At 27.5% G+C, this 6812-nt stretch overlaps 1 non-coding gene across 1 annotated transcript; it reads right to left on the bottom strand.

Annotated features, from left to right (window-relative positions):
• Positions 1-6168: 6168 nt before the first annotated feature.
• On the bottom strand, positions 6169-6241 carry TRNAR-UCU (transfer RNA arginine (anticodon UCU)). Its single transcript has one exon. It is a non-coding gene; the product is annotated as a tRNA-Arg (tRNA).
• Between the last annotated feature and the right edge of the window lie 571 nt (positions 6242-6812).

Raw genomic sequence — 6812 nt, 5'->3', positions numbered from 1 at the left:
TGCTTGAAAAATTTTTTAAAATAAGTTAATAAATAGATTTAAACATTTCTCTTTTTTCAGATAGTATTTCCACATGAATATATTACTTTTTTTTAAAAAAAATTGCTTAGGAAATATTTATTTTAATTTAAGAAAAAAACATTCTTTTCCACAGTAATTCTCGTTGTTGAGGCATCCGAATGGTCCCGACAAAAAAAAAAAAAAAAAAAAAAAAAAAAAAAAAAAAGGCTTCATAAAAATTTTAATTTAAAATTGGATAAGCAGGGGTGCTCTAATTTTAAATTTAAAGTAAAGACTAAAAAAATCATAAAATATTTTACAAAATGAGGCTAAATTTAAGCTTAAAAACAACAAATTTTTCATGTCATGTTAGCAACTCCTCGACAAAACGTAATGTATAATTTACAAAAAGATTTTTTTTTCTTCATCAGTAATGTAATTACTTGTGTTTTGAACGAAAATAATAAAGAAATCTTAAAGACGATGAAATATAGCTTAATATATTGATTAATATTAATTTGTTAAAGAAAAATTTAAAATATTATTACTTAAAGCTTGATACAAATTCACACTTAGGCCTTGGCTTTTTGTTTAAAAGATCGCTGACATTATACAAAATCTATAACAAAATTTCAAAGAATTCGATAATAAAATTGGTAATATAAAGGGTAAAAGTTTTTTGGAAAATCAACGTTCTTAAAAAAATGCATTTAAGATGCAAGAAAAATCGGTTAACAAAATTTATAATTCGAAAATTAATTTCTAAAAATGAATTTTATTTGTCTTAAAAACATAATTTATTCGAGTAAACGAAGTTTAAAATACTCAAAGCAATATTAAAAATAATTTTAGTTTCGTTTTCAGGAGTTAACTTCCTGTTTTGTCCTTCATCTTATGAAAAAACAACTATAATTTCATTTCTAAAAATCGGAGACCAACATTTTAAAGGGTTCTGGAAAACTAATGAACAAAAGTTAAAATATGGATAATAATAATAATAATAACAATAACAATAATAAAAAAGAAAACGAAATTTCGTCGAAATTGACGATTTTTACTCAGTCGGATACATTTGCTAAATAGACAAAATTCTAAGAGAAATTTAAGAAACCCTAACATCAACAACATATAAAGGGAGATTACGAGCATTTTATACTCTCAGCAGTATATACCAGAAAATTACATGAACATATTAAAATACATTTTTCCCCAACATATTAACTAGGGCTCCTTAATTTAAACTTTATTTTTTGCGTAATTCGTAATATGACGAAAATTTTTTTGGTGGAAATAAAAAATTTCCACAAAAAATAATAAAATTTGTTTATTAAAGATGTAAAATATTACCGTAAACCGGGGCGAGTCTACCCATTTTTTCAGTTTGTCAACTTTCAAGTGGTCAAACTTTTGTAAATATTAAAGAAAAAAGGCTTTTAATAGGTGTTTCGGAATCGCTATTTATCCCTCTTTAAAGCTGTGAAATCGATTTTAGAAAATGTTAACAGTTACGCTGTTACTGTATATTCTTATAGAACTGCTGACAAATCTCTCGTATGGGGCGAGTCTACCCATTCTACTAAAATGAATGTTAACATTGTAAATAATCAAATTTTACTATTAAATTGTTATTTTAGTTACTATATAGGATATTTATGAAGTAAAATTCATAACTTTATTATATATTCCATTTTTTTATTCATAAAATAACACAAATTGAGTATTTGTTCGATTATCACATTTTGATCACAGTTTTGTTTTTATAATCATTAACATTATAAAATAACATTTTTTTCAGATTATTGTTGATAAAAATAAATTAAAATTAATATTGTTATTGTTTGGCTTTTATCCTTTGGATAGCTTTTTCCATCTCAGGTGGCATTTTTTTGTAACAATTAAATCCATTTGCTTTGCGAATATAATTTCGAACCATCTGTAATAAGAAATAATAATTTATTTAACTTGCATTAAATAAAAAAAGCTAATTTTGTAATATAAAAATTGAAAAAATAGGTAAAATAAACATATTTTATATTTACATTTATAGTTANAATTAAGGATTAATTAATAAGGATAACTTACGGAAAAGATCTTTTAATTAATTAATCATACTATTTGATCAATTAATTTGGACTCTTAACCCGATTTTTATAATTGAAGTGGTACAAAAGGTGGTTTTATGAAAAAAGTGGTATTTACCTAAAGTGGTATGTTATTCACCTCTAATATCAACTGTTTGTTACCATTTCATTTCGAAATGTCCCTCCATCTTATAGTTCTAGATATAGTGATAGAAACTTAAACCACTAATAAATTATGGTGGAAGGAAATCTTTTAATTCTCCTAGATAAAAGACATTCAAACTACTACAGCGCCATCTTCCTTAGAGTCTGAACTAAGTCCTCCGTCGGTAAAAAAAATTTTATTCGCAATTTAAAATAGTGAAAATTAATTAAAATTAAAATGGGTAGACTCACCCCTGGATGGGTAGACTCGCCCCGGTTTACGGTAACATTTCATGTTGTATTTTGAATTGCAAGTTATCAATTTTGAATTTTTGTTATACAATTACAATTTCAATTAAAATGGCACACAATGCCTGTTTTCATTGTCAAATTAAATTAAATTCACATTTAAGATTTTCCTTTACAAACGCTCTATCAAAGCTAAGGTTTTTCAAGTTTTGATAATTTTTGGCTACATACTAACACAAATACTTTAGATTATTTATTTAATAGGAGAAAATAACTATTGTTCGCAATTTAGTACGAAATTCTTAACTTAGTCGATAGGAAAATATATCCACCCAACACCACTTTTACTTCAAACTTTTTTTTAATTTTTATCATATGAATTTAGATGAAATTTTTCATGTCGCTATACTCTCATGGCAAATGAGGCAAAATACCCTATTTCTTTGCTTTATTTTTTTAAATAAATAGTCGTACTTTTTTTGCAGATTTCCTTACTTGCTATCAAAACTCAAGACTCGTATTTACGCGTTTATTAAAAGTCAAAATACTTCTGACATCAGTAACTTATACTAAAATTAATAGAAACACTTTCATTTTAATCATACGAGTTATGTATCCTTGTTTTACTAAAATTAATTTCATTTAAGCATCATGCATAAAATATAATCTTTGTAAATGCCGTTTAAAAGTAAAGCTGCGTAAATCGAGTCTAAACTTAACGGCTTATTTAGTCACTTTACTACCCCTTTCGGTTTTAATCGAACGCTAAGTGGACTAATTGGTCAATCCTTTTTACAAACATCAGCCACGAATTTTAGACTTCCAGTCATCGTCTGATATTATTGTCCTTCCGCAGTTATTATTAGTATTTTTAATGTTTATTTTCGAACTTTTGTTGGAAACTAAATGAGATAACTTGGTGTGCTACCGAAATACTATTATTGATGGGTGACTAGTGGCCAGCAATTATGGTTGAGAGCTCCTACAATACACGATACGAGAGAAATGCAGATACTATTTCCGTTTCAAAATGCCGTTAAAAAAATAATATTATATAAAAAAGCGAATCGAATTGAAGCCAACTATTGAAACATAGCAATAGTTCTTATAGGAATATTGGTAGTAGATATCTAATATACTAATATATCTACGGTAGTGACAGATTTCATGGCCTGAGAAAATGTTACATCGAAGTGTATAAAAAACGAAACTGAAGTGTACATGAAAATCAAAGGTTTCGCATGATACATATGTACACAAATATCTAATGAATGAGTGGTGCTAACTCAAAGACATTTTAAAGCTTGGTAATAGTTTCTAAAAAATATAGGTAGTAGATATCTAATATACAAATATAGATACTGTGGTGTCAGATTTTATGGCTCACAAAAATGTTGTATCGAAGTGTATAAAAAACGAAACTGAAGTGTATATAAAAATCAAAGGCTTCACAGGATGCATATAAATACAGGTATCCAATGAGTGAGCGAAGCAAACATTTTAAAGCGCGATATTAGTTTCTACAGGAATATAGGTAGTAGACATCTAATATACTAATATAGTTACTGTGGTAATGGTAATAGATTTTATGACCCACAAAAACGTAATACCAAAGTGGAATATACAAAGTGGAATACCGTAATATAAACCGGAACTAAAGTGTATCTAAAAATCAAAGGCTCAATGTGATGCATAGGTTTCATACTTTTAGAACTTGAATTTAATAGAAGTATTAGCACATAGCATACATATGATCCCTAAGTAAAATATTCAAATATACAATGAGTGAGCAAAGCAAACTCAAAGACTTTTTTTAAAACTAAAAAATTATCATCTTGTATGAATTTTTAAATAGTAGTTTGGTAACATTTATATGAATATTTAAATGGTATCACTGTAATTTTATCAGGAAAATTTTTGTTAACAAAAATATATGAAATATTGTGTTACCCACTCTGACGGAGGGACAACTTAATAAATTGCAGTCGACATTCAATATAACGACTTTCATAGTGTGAGTGAAAATGGACGTTATAACGTGTGGTCGTTATATCGTAAGTTCACAAAATTTCCGTAAGTCGTAGCTAAAAAATTATAATACCAATTTTATCAAAGTAATGCTTTAATTTATTAAGAATTTGGTAACTAACAGAATAATTGATAAAAACGTAACTTTTTTTCGACAGTAAAAGTACCCTTAAAAGCATTACTTCAACTTCATAGGTGAGCCATTTTTGATAAATACACACGTCAACGTAGCTGCGAAAAACACGTGTTTCAACTTGACTAGGAGGCACCGTCCTTAGCTCGCTCCGCACTCCAACCCCCGTAGTTGATTCTCATTCACCATTGTTTATTTATTTTTAAATGTCAGCATTTTTCACAAAAACACAGAACATTTCAGTTTCAAAATATACAATTATTTTAGCTTTACGTAAAAATATTTTATTAACAAGTTAATCATAATGAAGTTTACCATCACTTGGAATTCAAAAATAATCATCTGAGCTTGAAAAAAAAAAGTGTAACCTTAAGAACACAAAATAAGAAGAAATGAAGGATTTAACAGTTCGAAAAGGTAATGATTCATAACGCTCTTTGTTAAGTTTTTATATTTTATGTTTATTTTTAAAAAAATTCACTAAACAAATTAAGATAAATAATTTATACCAAGTAATCTCTCTTCCCCTTTTTTGCTACTTTTGATTGGCATCTAATCGAGAGCGTGTTTATAAAATAAAGATCTCGGAAATAAAAAATAAATTTTCTACAACTACAGATAAATAATCAATACTTAAAACAAAAAAGCTGAAAAAAAATCATGGAAAAGCATTTAATTTTGTATTAACTTTCGAACAAATGGGAATTTCTAGAAGAAACAATAATACAAAAGAGTCCTATCAACACATTAAATTTTAACTCAGTAGTTGCCTTTCAGTAAATCGAAGGACATGTTTTTAACTTTTCTTTTACTGAAAGCTTAACAATTACTAATTCTCATACTAACAATCGAATAGTAATTTATTTTTATTCTATACACTTCTAGTACATTTTTTTACACATCTTCGATTTTCTAAGTAGGATTTTGAGTAAGAAAGCAAAATATAACGTAGAGTAGGAAAAAAAAGAAGGAAAAAAAAAATAAACGTGAGAAAGAATTCGAAAAAAAGAACCCTAAATTTTAATAACTTTCGAACTAATTGGAATTTCACCAATAAATAAAAGACTGTAGAGCGGTTCGTGTGATTTTTTCTTCCAACAAGTTAATCAGTTATAATTCCTGAACAAGTTTTCAAGTGTTAATAATTTGATTCCAACTCAATTCATGTACACTTTTCTACACATCTCAGAAATTTCTCGTTTCCAAGTTTAAAAAGAGTAAATAATTGAACAGCAAACGGGGACTGAATGCATCAGTCGTTATAATGAAAGAGTCGTTGTGAAAGGAGGATCGTTCTAAGGAACGTAGACTGTGCCGATTACCATGAACAGTATACGACAATTAATGTTTGTGGGGGGAAAAAATTACCAAAAGTTCCATACACTCTTTACTATTGATTAAGTTTAGACACAGAAAATGTATTGAAATAATTTGTTGAAAAAATAAATAAAATTAACTGCTTTAAAAAAGTTTTTAACTATAATGTGATAGTGAGAAAAAATTCCGTAACACTTTCCGACAAGCGCACGTATCCATCCCTGCCGGGATTCGAACCCGGGACCTTTGGATTAGAAGTCCAACGCGCTATCCACTGCGCTACAGGGACTACACGTCATGGGAGCAAAAGAATTATGAAAAACAAACTCTTTTTTAATCAGCACACTTTATATTGGAAATTTGATAAGTTGAATCTGGTGGAAATAATTTGTCCTAACAAGCATGAAGCTTGGCAACCTTTTAATTTCCCAAGTGTGAAAATAAATTGGTTTGAATTCATTTATTTTTTTAGAATTTTCGCCCGCAAAGAACAAAATAAAAGAAAAAAGAAAGTTTGTCTTGCTTTCAGAAATAAATCTCTGCAAAAAAAACTCTAAACTTTATAGCACTCATTACGAATTATAGCATTTCTTCAAGAGATTTTCAAATCTTTCTTCTTTTCTCATTCAATATTCATGATAATTTTTAAAATAAGAAACACTTTTAAGACATTGGTCAAAATTAAGATATTTTTTACTGACCTACAGTTGTAGCACTTTAAAGAGTAGCTGCTTTTGAAACATATTTCAAGAATAAAAATTTTTAAACGATTAAAAAACTGTAGATGTTAGAATTGTCAGTTCTTTTAAAGTATTTCTAAAGATATAGTAAATGTTACGAAATTCATTTAAAGAAAATTT

This window comes from Parasteatoda tepidariorum, chromosome 4 (assembly GCF_043381705.1).
Source record: "Parasteatoda tepidariorum isolate YZ-2023 chromosome 4, CAS_Ptep_4.0, whole genome shotgun sequence".
NCBI classification, from domain to species: Eukaryota; Metazoa; Arthropoda; class Arachnida; order Araneae; family Theridiidae; genus Parasteatoda; species Parasteatoda tepidariorum.
This window is presented reverse-complemented; position numbering and strand designations above follow the sequence as displayed.